This window comes from Chenopodium album, chromosome 5 (assembly GCF_948465745.1).
Source record: "Chenopodium album chromosome 5, dcCheAlbu1.1, whole genome shotgun sequence".
NCBI classification, from domain to species: domain Eukaryota; kingdom Viridiplantae; phylum Streptophyta; class Magnoliopsida; order Caryophyllales; family Amaranthaceae; genus Chenopodium; species Chenopodium album.
The window spans coordinates 39,891,201-39,905,383 of NC_137838.1; the positions used below are offsets into that span (position 1 = coordinate 39,891,201).

Consider the following 14,183-nt stretch of genomic DNA (forward strand, 5'->3'; position numbering starts at 1 on the left):
TTCACTCAATTGATTCAAAAATTGCAAGGGACAAACAATAGTTGCAATCAAAGGAATTCAAAGGTTATCTCTTATAAACCAAGCTAGGGTTCATTATGAAGGGCTAACAAGGAGAATCACAATCAAATTCAATCAATTAAAGCAATTCTCAAATCAAGGGTTCATGTCATTGAAATTTGCAATGCAATCTAGATTAATCTTTTTGGTTGAGCACTCCTAGTCTAATTAATCACATGCACAACTATATCAACCAATTTAATTGCAAAAATGCAAACAATATATGATCATCAATTAGAAAAAATCATCAATCAAGCATGCTTCCCCTTCTCCCTAGCAACTAATCTACTAACTAATCATGGTGAAATTGAAAGACAAAACTAATTCAATCACAAACATATTCATTTCAAGCTAAATCAAAAGGGAAATCAATCAATCAACAAATTCTCAAAACTAAATCAAAATCAAAACCAAACATTCAAGCATTAAAGGAAATTGCAATTGAAGTCAATTCAAATGAAAGAAATCCCAGAACTTTCATTGGTATGAAGAAGAAATACAAACTTGTTTGAAGAAGCAATGTTGAAATACAAATAAAATCCAAGAATTACAATCTCTACTTACTCTCTAACTTTTCTCTAGTTTCTCTCTCTAAAAAATTAAGGAAATGATATATTCTCAAAAAGTTTTCCTTCAAAAGGATTTACAAGAGTATTTATAGACAAAGAAGAAAAACTGATCGGTCGCGCCCTTTCCAAGAACGCCCCGCGGGCGCGGAGAAATGGGTACGGAACCCATAAATAACTCCGAGGGCAATCAAGGCAAGACCCGCGCCCGCGTGTACTATAGCCCGGTCTCGCAGTAACGACACCCGCGCCCGCGGTTAAGGGGTCGGACGATGCCCTGTTCCAAGTGAAGAGAGGGGGGTCGCAGTCTCTCCAACTGGAGCGGTCTATCTAGATTCTCCGAGCCCGTGGCGAGACCACGGCTAGGGCGCGAAGAGTTCCTGCCAAAAATTACCAACCCTGATGCACTTCACTTGTGCCCGCGCCCGCGCCCGTTGCCCTTTGGACCAGCGCCCCCGACAATGATAAGTTGCAGAGCGCCCTCTTCAAGCCTTCTCCAATCCTTCTCCAAGAGGCTTAAATCTCCTTTGCTTAGCTCTTTTTGCTCCTCTTGATTCCTTTGCGAAGCTAACTCCTTAAGCACCTACAAAAGTAACCAAAGAGAGAAAATAGAAGAGAAAAAAAGCAATATAAAAGAGAAATACGAAGAAAACCCCATAAAGGGATGTGAAACACGAAGAAAGAAGAAATAGAGAAACTAAAGGAGAAATGACCAAAATGATAAAAGAAAAGCATGAAAAATAAGGTGAAAACATCCCAAAACACTACCCTACGAGTGCCATAAATTACACTCATCACTGTAAAATGCATGGCCGTGCTCGGAAAGATTTTAGAAATCATCTGTTTATTGACAGTTAGACCCGTAATCGAGAAACACTTCTAGACGTAATCAGCATGATAAATAAATCTTACCTTACAGTTCATGAAGAGGCATTAAGCGACATAAGAAAAGGGCTATAAACGAAAAACACACTTGTCCGGAAGGACAAGTAGGAGATTGAAAGAGTAGTGTCCTTCAAACAAGTGTATTATTCTAATATTGGGTTTAGAATTATTAGAAAGCTAATATATTCAGTATGGTTAAGTGATCGGAATGCCTAGGTGGAGGCCGCTTCCGATCAGTAATATTAATGAATAATTAATATTAAAGCTTAATCTTGACTGAACCCTTCAGGTCACACGCAAGCAATCAACGAGCCGAAACGAAGAATTATTTCGGAAGGAATTAATAAGTCGACCGAGTAATATTTTATTTAGACTTCGGAAATTCGAGCTTAGAGCGTCGAAACCGAGCGTCGAAAGTCGAGTAAAAAATAATAAAAGACGAGACGTGCAAATAATAATAAATCAACATAATTCCCAAAATACCCTAGCATTGGAGTGCCCCGAGCAATTCGAGTGCTAGAGGCATAATTTATAGCATGTTGGCTAGCATACGCACAAAGCCGAGCCTAGGCTGGCTGGTGCGTACTAGAGCACCATTGCTAGCAGCCTCGGCCTCTAAGGTCAGTGAGCTACAGCAGCCCACACTCGGAGTGCGCGGCATGCTAGCAGTGAGCAGTAGCAGCCCGCACTCGGAGTGCGTGGCGTGCTAGCCACAAGCATTAGCAGCCCGCTTCTCCGTAGTGCGTGTAGTTGGGCCGTGAGCATGGGAGGTTTAAGTGGAGCTTAGTGAAAGAGAGGACATGTGGCACATAGAGAGGAAGAGAGTGGGGAGCAAGTTTGGTCCCCCCTCTCCAAGTGGTCCTCACTTTCTCTCTCATTAATAGTTAACACTTGTTGATTTATTACTAGCTTGCTTAAATAATTTTATTTTACTTTTAAAATAAAATATGAAACTCCCACTATCCCACATTGGTGGAAGAGACAATTATACTCTCATCATTTCTTATAAATACCTAAGTAAGGGCATTGAAAATGATGCTTGAGTAAGAGTGGGAAAGGGGATCACAAGTAAGTGAAAACCCTTGAACTCAAGAGTTGGAACGTGTCACATTTAGTGAAAGCCTTTGAACTAAATTACTCGGTTTTATCAGTCGGGTTTTGCTAACCCCAAGACATTGGACCTTGTCGGTATTTGTTGATTGTGGGTGAATCAACATCGGAGGCTTCGTAATTTCGATGCTAGCTTTCAAGTAAGAACCCAAGCGGTCGAGCGAAGCACACTCCAAAGGTAATCATTTTATCTTAATCTTTTGATTTTATTTAATTATGTTTATGGTTTTATTTATTGCGAGTGCGATTTTGTTTTTGGGTTTGTTTCCGCGGTGAGTCGGACTCACCAAACCCCAACAAGTTAAGACCCTCTTAACTCGTTATAAAGTAAAACACCATCACTCATCTCCATATAGACCTCAAATGAATGGAGCTGTGGAATCGACAAATAAAAACATAACATTCAACATTAACAAAATTGCAGAAAATTATAAAGACTGGCCGAACAAACTACACTTCACTCTATGGGGTTATAGAACGCCCATACGAACATCAATAGGAGTAACTCCATACTCCTTAGTTTTTGGAATGGACGCAGTACAACCAGTCAAACTAGAAATACCATCCCTACGCATCGTATTCAAAAGTAAGCTACCGGAAGCTGAATGGGTAAGAGCGAGGTATGAAGAGCTTTTATTCCTCGATGAGCGCCAATTAAGAGCTTTGCTTCATGTACAAGTCTACCAACGACGCATTGCGTGACATTTTAACAAAAAGGTATGACCCAGAAATATCAAAGAAGGTGACTTTTTACTAAAAGAGGTTAGGGGTCCACCAACTGTCCAAGAGCGCAATTAAAACCTAATTGGATAGGACCTTACCGCGTAATTGAAATTCTATCAGGAGTAGCTGTCAGATTAATGGATATTGGAGGTGATGAAATTTGACAATCGATAAACATTGATCGACTTAAAAAATATTACATATGAAATTCGTATAAACTCGTTCATTCATTAAATAAATCATTTTTTTAGCATTCAATTAAAAGATTCTAAGTGTTACGCACTTTACCGAAAAACACGGTAAATTTCATTACACTTTGGGGGTAATTTAAAAATAAAACATAAACCAATCAAGTGTTAAGATTTTTTCAAACATCACGAAAAAAACTTTAAACTTGGGGGGTAATAATGCAAAAAAAAATTTAACACTTGTAGCACAGGTATGGCGTGCAACTAAAACAGTTACACACGGATGTCACGCGCAATAGATTCAGTTGCGCGTGACAGGCTCGTGCAACCTTAGATGTTGCGCATGACACCTGATGACGTACGGCGAGCCCATAATTTTTGTGCTTGAATAAAATTGCGATTTTTACTTGCGATAAAAAGGGGGGCGTTTCTTAAAAATAACATATACTCGGAAAATTAAAATTAAGCTTTGATTTATGATTAATTTTTCATTCAATTTCTACATAGGTGGTTGAATAAAAATATAAAAAAAATAATAATATAAACATGGCAAAGAACTATGGAAAGACCTGATATCATAATACGAATACGTAGGCAATCTTTATGATTCGGTCATTTAAAAAATATAATAAAGCTAATTTTATTCCATTCAAAATTTAGAAAAAAAAAACAAGAGGCATTGTTGAACTAGATAATAAATTTTAAAAAAAACGTAGTAGTGATTACACTTTATTCGAATTAAACTAATAACAAATTTTTAACACTCTAAGGTTTTACTGGTAGTGATTACACTTTATTCGAATTAAACTAATAATAAATTAAAAAAAAACGTAGTAGTTTCAGCAACCTTAGAGCTTTCCCCCTCACTCTTCTTCTTAACCTAAACATTGTTCTTCAATTTAGGAATTGGGGACTTTTCAACTTGTTTTCCTTTTCCTTTAGTGATTATAGGAGTCTTCTTGCGAGTATTTGGTGAAGGTTATTTAATCCTCACCCCTTGTTGCGCAGGTTTAGAAGGAGTCTTTCTCTTTGGTTCCTTTGAACGAGCCTTAGGAGATGAGAAGTCTAATTTTCTTTTTACTCCTTTGTTTTTGCCACTAGGAGGAGTAGTGGTGGCCGAATGCATCAAAGGTTTGGGTGGATTGCCAGCTGAGACGACTTGATTTTGTGATCAAGCACTGTTTAGTTCACCCTTGTCTGCCGCATTCATCTAAGCCTTGTAGATGGGTAGGATTTTTTTACTACCCATCTAGGTAGACTTGACCAATATTCCATCCAACAGGGAATCTGTTCGGGTTTAAAGATCACATCTTAAGGGGCATCACAATCTTAAGGGGGGATAATTTGTTTCATTCCGCATTGTCTCATCACCCTGCAAGGAAAGATATAAGTAGTACTAGATAGGCCTAAAATCCTAATATAGGGACAATTAAAACTATTCCCAACCATACTACTTATGTTCCACCAAGGAAAAACAAAGCGTAGGTTAGGAACCCCGTGGTAGAAAAACGACGTCCATTCTTCTTCACTCTTGTGTTTTTAGTGAATTCGATGTCTAGGGAATGTCCTTACTCCGTTAGCCTCAAAATTTTGTGGCTGATCAACAATTTGCAAACGCTCCATGAGCCAAAATTTTTTAAAAAAACAAAGAAAATTAATTTGCGACATTACACAAGCAGGTGGCGCGCGCATCAAAATCAGTTGCGCGCGCCATTCGCGCGCATCGGAGAAGAGTGCGCTGGTCAAGCCAACGCAACTTTCTAACTTGCGCTGCATTAAGTGGAATAAAAACGTACGTGTAATAGGAGTGGACTTCCCGTGAAACCATTCTTCTTAGGGTCTCCTCTAAGGAAATTCAAGCATAGAACGGTTTCCGCCAATGCTAAAGGAGCGGGTGAATGACACCCCTCTATTTTCCCTACTATGGAGACGATGGAATAATCTCCGTATTCTTTACCTGTCCTTAGTAAACAATTGACAACAAGACAAATAACATAAACCATGAATCTTAAAACGTTGTTTGGTCAAGTTGTCATGAGGGGCGACAAAATGTTTAAAAAATTGAACTAAATCCACGCCTTCTGCTTTTCCAATGTTAGCCATATCATTGTCATTCAAACCAAAAAAATCTTTGAAATACAGGTTTGGGATCTGACAAGTTAGGGGCATATTTCACGGGAAGAGTATTTGCAGGGAAGCCTATTAGAGCCTCAAACTCGCCAGGTAATGGGACAACTTCATCCCCTTTGAAAGTAAAGAGATGGTGGTTCGAGTCCCAATGATTGACATCGGCATGGAGAAAATAAAAGTTTATAACTAGTTGCATATAAATCAATAGAGGGTCAAGGTGGTATATTTTGAAGGCTAGTTTATCCTCAGTTGAAAGGGAAGTGGCCCATTCCTTTAACCGTTGTTCAAAGGTTTTTACCATTGTGCAATATGTAAGAAAAGAGAGAGGGAAATAATTTAGAGAGTTTAATTATGTATAGCTACTAAGCGAATGAATGAGAGATGATCAAAATCCTACACGAAATCACGTTTAAATAGACCTTAAATGGGCAATTTTTCGACTAAAATGATAGTCCACCCGCAGTGGCGCGCAACTCATGAGTTGCGCACGCTTGCCGCGTGCAGCACATCCAGTTGCGAGCGTCTAGTCTGTCGCGACATGTTGGTTAGATTTATTTCCGTATTTTGAATCACATAATAACGGAATATTGACGCAATCTTGTGACTAATTATACTCTTAACTTTGTTAACTCTTGTGTTCTTTTTTATGATTTTTTATTTCTATTTTCTTTATTTCTTTTTTCTTTCTTATTTTCCTTTTCTCTTTCTTTCTTTTTTCCTTTCCCCTTCCTTTTCACTTTCCTTTTCCTGTCTTCTTTTCTTCGTTTCTTTTTTGTTATTTTTTTGAGGGGGGTGAGTCGGGAACCCTTTCCCTCCCTCTGAAAATTTTTTGCTTAAGAAAAAAAATGAAATTCATGGAAACAAAAAAAATTATATAATAATGGCATATATACAAAATGTGTGTCATATGTAGAACAAAAAAAAAATGTACATCTGTTTTAAAAAAACAAAAAAATACAAGGAAAGTCAGGATGCTCGGCGACTCCCGGACGACTGTTGTACATCCTACAAAATCCAAACAAAGATTAATGCACAAACTGTGTAATAACTTTGATAAAAGAAAAAGAAAAAAATTTATTGCGACCATTCGATGATCACGGCATAATAAATCCACGAGGGATCTCCGATAAACAGTTCGGAAAGCACGCATAATCCTCACCGTGCCGTAAACGGTCTCCCGCGGTACTTGTTCTAAAATACGAGGGCAGTTAGCGCGCAAATGTATATGAAAAAAAAAATTAATATAAAAGGCAAATACATATATAAAATAAACATACCGACTAACACCGTCTCAAGAATAAGTGGTATGTCCTCCTTCTCCGCTGCTGAGAGAATCTCACGATTTACAGAAAAAAAAAGCATCAGTATATGTGACCTCCGTCGTAGGAGGCACCCAACCAACTAGCTCGACTCGCTGAAAACGCAATAAAAGAGTCAAGGTTCCGAAAAAAATAGAGTTAGCCTAGATGCGATGAAAGCCTAGTAAGATGCATCAGGAAACACCAGCTGCTCCGCTGGATAACCGAAAATCGCCTGAGCTCGATCCTTAGTAAACAGTATGTCCGGACGCAACATCTGGATTAGAAGATCCGCAGGAATTGCAGGCTCCTCAGATGAAGATTGCCAGAGAAAACGCTCGCCTAAAAACCAAACGTCGTCCTCTGGAGCACATAAAGTCCCAGATAAAGGGCCTGGAAATGGCAATGCATCATGTTAGACCAGACAGCCTCAGGGACTCCAACGATCAAACTCCAAGGACGGAGATCGATCTACAAAACACAACCACATGAAAATCATCAAAAAATAAAAAAAAAATTAAAAAATGATGCACATGTGTTGATGAAGTACTCACCGACGCACAAGTCGCTGAAAGGATCCTCTAGCGAAAGTTGCCGACCGAAGTGGCTCGCTTCTTCTAAATCGTGACTAGTCGATAGCCGGTAGGAAAGCAAGCAGCCCCGAGAGTCCAGGGGGATAAGAAAGGCATGTACAAATATCCCCAAACCTATATGAAACGAAAAATAATAAGGAAAAAAATGGAAATTAAAAGAAAATTTAAAGGATAAGTATGTACCTCAAGTATACGACCATGCCACGTGAGGGAGATTTGAGGCACCTCATTAGCTGCTGCAGAATCCATCACCCGGGTCGCCTTGCCCATAGCTGTAAGCATGCGGGCATACGACACCTCCACCTAACTCAAGTTACCTACCTACCCTAAATCAATGAGGCAAATAAGAAACCCGATAGCGAAACACTCTCCCCGATCACTCAAGATAGCGAAGGAAAGATCGTGAGCAATGTATATCCGAGCCAGCTGCTTAAGTGTATACTACCGATAAACCTCGTCCGCCGACAACTCGTCGGCAAGAACCGACTATGGACAAGACTACGCATACATCTGATGGGCCGCCGCAAGACGATCCCCCACGAGGTCACGCAGTCTCTCGTTTGACCCCTTGACGACCTCCATAGATACGGGCTTAATTTCAAATAGAAAACATTTAATCATAGAGAAATCTTAAGGGGTAACAGTCATCTCTCCCCTTGGAATGTGAAAAGTGTTGGGGGAATCCCACCAAAACTCAAGCAATCAACGAAGGAAAGCTTACAACGCAGGCAGACTCGATAAATCTTAGAGAGCCGCCAGCTGGGGGCTGATCCCCAAAAGCTCCACAATCTCCTTCACCACCTAGGGTAAACTCTCAAAACGGCCTCGCTAATCACCAAAGCTGTATAGACGCATGCTAGGCTCACTCTTAAAAAAAAAAGGGGCAGAAAAAAGGGTTAAAATATGGTCACAGCTTGTTTTTAAGAAAAAAAAAAAGAAAAGAAAAAATAACGGAGGCGCAAGGGACTCATAATGCCGCGCCAACCCCTGATTGAGACGTGATGGTCTGGGTGCCACTTAAGGACCCTAGGGTCCCAGTTCGGAGGAGCCTCCAAAATCACATCCTCCTGGCGACGTCAATCAGCTCCGACGCATCTCTCCCGAACCTCCTTATGGGGACGGGTCACCCTCTTCTGAGGGCGAACCGCCTCATCAGGCACGGGTTCTCCTAGAACCTCCTCGGTATCTACAAATGTAGGCGAATCCATGTTATGTGTGGATAAAGTTTCTTTATTAGTTTATTTTTGTAAACTAAGCTAATGTACGTGTTCTGGACCCATTTTGGCAGCATAACGGCTACGAAAAGGGCAAAACATAAAAATCAAATGCCACCCATACTTGGGAGCTACAATACCTGTAGTTAAACTTAGTATATAGCGGCTTCTAACACCCATAAAAGCTAACCTATACCAGTTTCAACTAAGCATTCAAGGGATTATGTTCCAAAATCTCAAAGAATCAACTATTCCTAGGCAAATAATAGTAACAATAATGCAATTATCGTCTACCAAACAATCTTAAAGTTCGAACATGGCAAAAATGAGCTAAGTGTACAGTTCGCGCCAATTTTCGGATACAAAATTTTCAAACATTACTGATGAAGATATAATTAGTTCTAATACTATAATTACTTATAGCCAAAACGAGCAAGCAAAATAACAGGAATCAAACCAAATTCGAAGAAAAGTGCAAAAAACGTACACAAACGAAGAAATGCTCATACGAGGCTCAATACTTAACCTTTTTCATGAAATTTGTTGCAAAACCCCTTAAACATAGCATAATAACATGGAACAAACAATTTCAAAAATAATGGTCTTAATCAAAACCCCAAAATTCAAAAATTGGGGTTTAACGGTTTGAAAAAGCCCAAATTCACCCAAGAACAAACAAATTTAAAAAAAAAAAAAAAAAAAAAAAAAACTTACATTGGATTATGGAAAATGTGAATTGAGGGCTAGATTTACTTCCTTTGGCTTTGAAAATTGCAAAATCCAAGTTTCTTAGAGAGAAAGAGGAATGAAAATGGAAAAGGAAGAAGAAGAAGAGTACGAAATGAAAATCGTGCTCAGCGATTTCTTTTTGCTGACTTAAATGTCGCGCACAACTGAAATAGTTGGGCATGACAGACCAGCGCAACTCATAACAATGCACGCGCCTAGCCAGCGCGACCCACTGAGTTATGCGTGGATACTGGTCACTAAAATGACCAGTATCCAGATTTTGATCTGTTTGATTATTTTCAACGGTTTTTGCTCATTATTAGACCTAATGGCGCACAAATTATCAAAATCTTTCTAAATTTCTTTGCATTTTGTAATTTGTTTTCTTCTTTGATAGTTTTTTGCATCATTCTACATGCGCACCGTGCTTTATGCCTTCCCTAAGCATACGTTTTGAACTTTTTTCGTAAAAGTGTCTTAAGACGTTCCATAGTGGTGCTTTAAGTAAAAGGTCCCATAGACAGGTTTGTCATTTTACTATATTGACGTTATAAATGTTCAGCTTTTCTTCTTTTTTCACGTCCACAGCAAAAAGGAAGGCGTCATCATGCAGCGTAAAAATGCAATGTGTTATCATACAGCATAAAATTGTATTGCGTAGGTGTTGCGTAAAATTTCACTTCTTCCCTAGCTTTACGAGATCTACCTCTTGGAACTAAAAGGTAGAGAATTAATTTACTTTATGCGTTAGCTCACAAGTCGACAGGCACACCGAACCATTCGTGAATAGACACTTATTCATTGGAAGCAAATACGGTAGTTAGTGAGCTTACTAGCATACCAGACAGTTAGGGTATCGTCTACCCCCTGTTTAAAGAGCGACGAGACAATGTCGCTCCTATGTAGGCACGTGCCCCTAGTCCTGAGATACGTGTACTCATCTTTTGAACAAACCTGCTGAGAGAGTTGCCGATTTTGTTCTTTCTCATTAGATTTGTATATATGACTCCAGTCCTGAGACATGTTTTTCTATCTTGTGGACATTAAGTAATGTGTTTTGACTAGCAAATTTTCAATAACTTTATTCCGGCTGCAAAAGCCAAAACGTTTAGGCTACGAATGCCAAAAGGCTTGGAAAGCCAAAAAGCTGCGAAAGCCGAAAGCCTGAGAAAGCCGAAACATTCTTTTTATCATCTTTTCAAATTCTTAAAATAAGGCTAAGTTTTCAATGAAGTATCGAGGGACTTTAGACAAACGATGACATGATTGGGAGGACATCATCCCCTTTTAATCCTTTTTAAATCGATCTCTTCTCATGACATGACATCACTCAGAACACCTTTACTTGTAAAAGCGTTCTACAATTGCAAAGGATCAATCTAGATTCTTTAGCGCATTAAGACTAAAAAATATTTTTCTGCCTTAATAGCTACTTGTTTCAAACACTTAGCGAATCAGGGATTGTTTCGACATCCTTAAAATTTCCGAAAGATTCTCTACTCTTTGAGAACTTCGTAGAATAAGTCTCGGATTTATTTCTTTTGACTACTTTGATCCTCGTCAATTCTAGACTCGATCACAGTGGGGGCTAACTTTAGACATCTACTTTTGGCCTCCTTTCCTGACAAGGAGTGCAATGACGATAAATAAAACCTTCTTTGTGTTAGATCTAAGTGAAGAACACTTATGGATTACTGGCTAAACCGCAAAGACACAAAACATCAAGCCTAACCCAAAAACAAATACAAACAAGGTCTAATTAACCAAGCGCGATCATAATTAGGCTTAAGCCCGTGCTTAAGGCCCAATGATGACAGATTTAGAAACGCCTAGGTTAAATTTTATGCTGCCGCTGAAAAAGCCGCGCGCATCTCAATGAGTCGTGCAGGTCTGGCGCGCGCAGCTAATTCAATTACGCGCAACACCCAGCGCAATTGCTAGTGATGCGCTTACGGAAGATACAGAACTTCATAAAAATATAAAATTGAATCTTACCATAATGTCGCCCGCAAGACATCCTGTGGCGCTGCCTATAGCATCGCAACAAAATTACTTGCACTAGGATGCCACGAGCAACCCAACCTAATGCGGGCAACACCTACTGTAGCAGAATGTTTAAAACCCTAATTGCACCCATTCCCTTTAAATAAGGGCTTAATACGAGGCTTAAACACAAAAAAAATTACCTAAAACTCTGGCAGAAAATACTGTGAACTTGTGTTACCAAACCCTCTTGTCCTAAACACTGACCCCTCTTAATCTTTGTTACTATGGTGGAGGTTCCCGAACAAGAATGAGTCCATAAGTGTTATAAACGGAGATCTAACAAAGAGAAGTGGTAAATTCCCGACCACTTAGTTAAATCACATTTACTTTTCTTGTTTAAAAGATCCTTAATCAATTAAATAGTGTTGTTTGACCACTTTAAAAGGATATTTGATTAATAAATTTCACATAGTATCTTGCGTTAAATAAAATTAAATTGAATAATTAATTGATTGATTGATCAATTAAGCTAAGGTGAAACTAATTTATTTTTGCTCTTTTAACGAATTTTGATTAAATAAAGAATAACAACTTAGTTTTAGCTATCACGTTGCATATATTGTTTAGTGATGAAATTGTGAAAAAGGAAGAGCTACTAAAGGCCGCACTTGGGCTAGAATAGAGATTCTCCTCTAAAGGGAACGATATTTTAGTACCCTTGCTCCCAATCTCATTTCTGGTTTATGTAGACAATTTTGGGCATGGGTAAACTTATGATTTGTGCTAATTATCCCATGAACTTTACATGGGAGAAAGGCATGAACGAGGTTTATGAGTTTTCCAAAAACTGATTGGCGACTCCTACTTGTTTATTATAAAAAAGTGTAATGATAGAGTCAATTCTAATTCAAGGTCCCCCAAATAGTCAGGAATTAAAATCTTAATACACCCTAACAAATATAAAGTCCCAGGCTTTTAAAGGGCCATGGGCATCTAAGAAGAAGGATCCCCTCTGATAGGAACACCCTCCTTACAGCGGTCATCACATAATCAGGTTGTGTGGTGATAGGGAGTCTATTACCTTGACCTCTCTCCCACTTAGAATGAGAGCTCAATCATGCACTCAGGAATCAGTCTGGACCCATTGAACCCGGTGACTTCATAACTCACCCGTTTTAGGTCTTTCTTATCAAGATTTTGCTCTTTGAAAGCACTAATGTATATGATGTTAGCTGAGCTTTCACCAACTATTAGTACTTTATCTACCTCCTAGTTTGCAATTCTCATTGTCACCACCAGAAGGTCGTCATGAGGTTAAATTATGCCTTCTTGGCCATACTCGTCAAGTAGCGGCCACCTGTGCTTCTCATTGTAATTTATCTGGTGGATCATTGCTCGCAAGTCAGCCCGTGCTCTATTCATATTTCAACCATGAACTTATCCACCATTGATCACATATACCTTCCCCTTTGTTTTGTTGTCACGGTCTTTGCCTTCAGCTTGACCTTTGTTACCTCCTCTGCGGTCATGGCCAGACTTTTCCTCTTCTCCTCTCCTGGAAGAGTCAGAATGTTGCGTGAAATGGTTCAAGTATCCTCTCAAGAATAAGTCCTCTATTTTATCTTTGAGGTGCGTAAATTCATCAATTGAGTGTCTATGATCCTTGTGGAAGTCATACCACTTGCTTAGGTTACGGTTTCTATTCACCGTTCTAGGTGGTCTCTGCCAATTATCATCATCTTTATTCACGCTAAAGATATGAGACCTCGAATGAGAGAGCGGAGTGTAATGGTAAAACCTCCCAAGTCTACTTCCTTGTTTCTAGTCTGATCTTCTCACTCCAACCTCTCTTTTTGCATCCCTGCGACCTTGTTCTGCTCGGCTAGGCTGATCCACCTTGGTTGTGTTCTCTGCCCGGGTGACATCAACTCGCTAAACTTGGTCGCTTGGCGCTTTTCTACTCAACATTGCCTTATTTGTCTCATCTTCTTTAATAAACGCGTGTGCCTTTCCCAGTGCTTCATCAAGCGTTTTAAGACTCTTTCATCCTATATACGCTCTTAACGGTGAGCCTAGCAGCAATTCACTCTGCTTTGCTTGTAGAGCTACCTCTTGGCTCATGTTTGGGATGGCTTTTACTTCCTTGTTGAATCTGGTGATGAACTCTCTAAGGGGCTCATATTTTTCTTGCACTAGTGACATCAACTTGGTGGTCATTTTTGTATGATCCACCAGGGTGACAAAGTGCTCCATTAACATTCTCTTCAATTGATTATATGAGTAAATAGACCCTGTTGAGATGGCTCTGTACCACTCAGCCGCCACCCCTTCCAAGGTTGGTAGGAATGCCTTACACCAAACTGAGTCTGTCATGGTGTACAGTACCATGTCATTCTCAAACACCGAAACGTGGTTCTTAGGTGTTGTGGTTTCATTGTACTTACAACTGGGCATCTTTATTTTCTCCATCGGTTCCTCTAGAATCTCCCTACAAAATGGGGAATCAATTGGAATAGCCTGGATTTGCGCTTGCTTTTCCCTATCCAGGCTCGGTATTCGCTCTAAGGCTGGTTACCTGCTGCGAGTAACTCGAACCTCAAAGCTACCCTTTTCTTGGACTGCCTTATCCACAGTCCACTTTTGATTCAATTTTTGAGCCTTTAGTTCCAGCACCTTCTTCCTCGGGTGGAAAACTCTGCCTGCT

The 14,183-nt window shown here is 39.5% G+C and overlaps 1 pseudogene; it reads right to left on the reverse strand.

Annotated features, from left to right (window-relative positions):
- Positions 1 to 13,948, reverse strand: part of LOC145632850 (nuclear poly(A) polymerase 2-like) — a 28,857-nt pseudogene extending 14,909 nt beyond the window's left edge.
- Between the last annotated feature and the right edge of the window lie 235 nt (positions 13,949 to 14,183).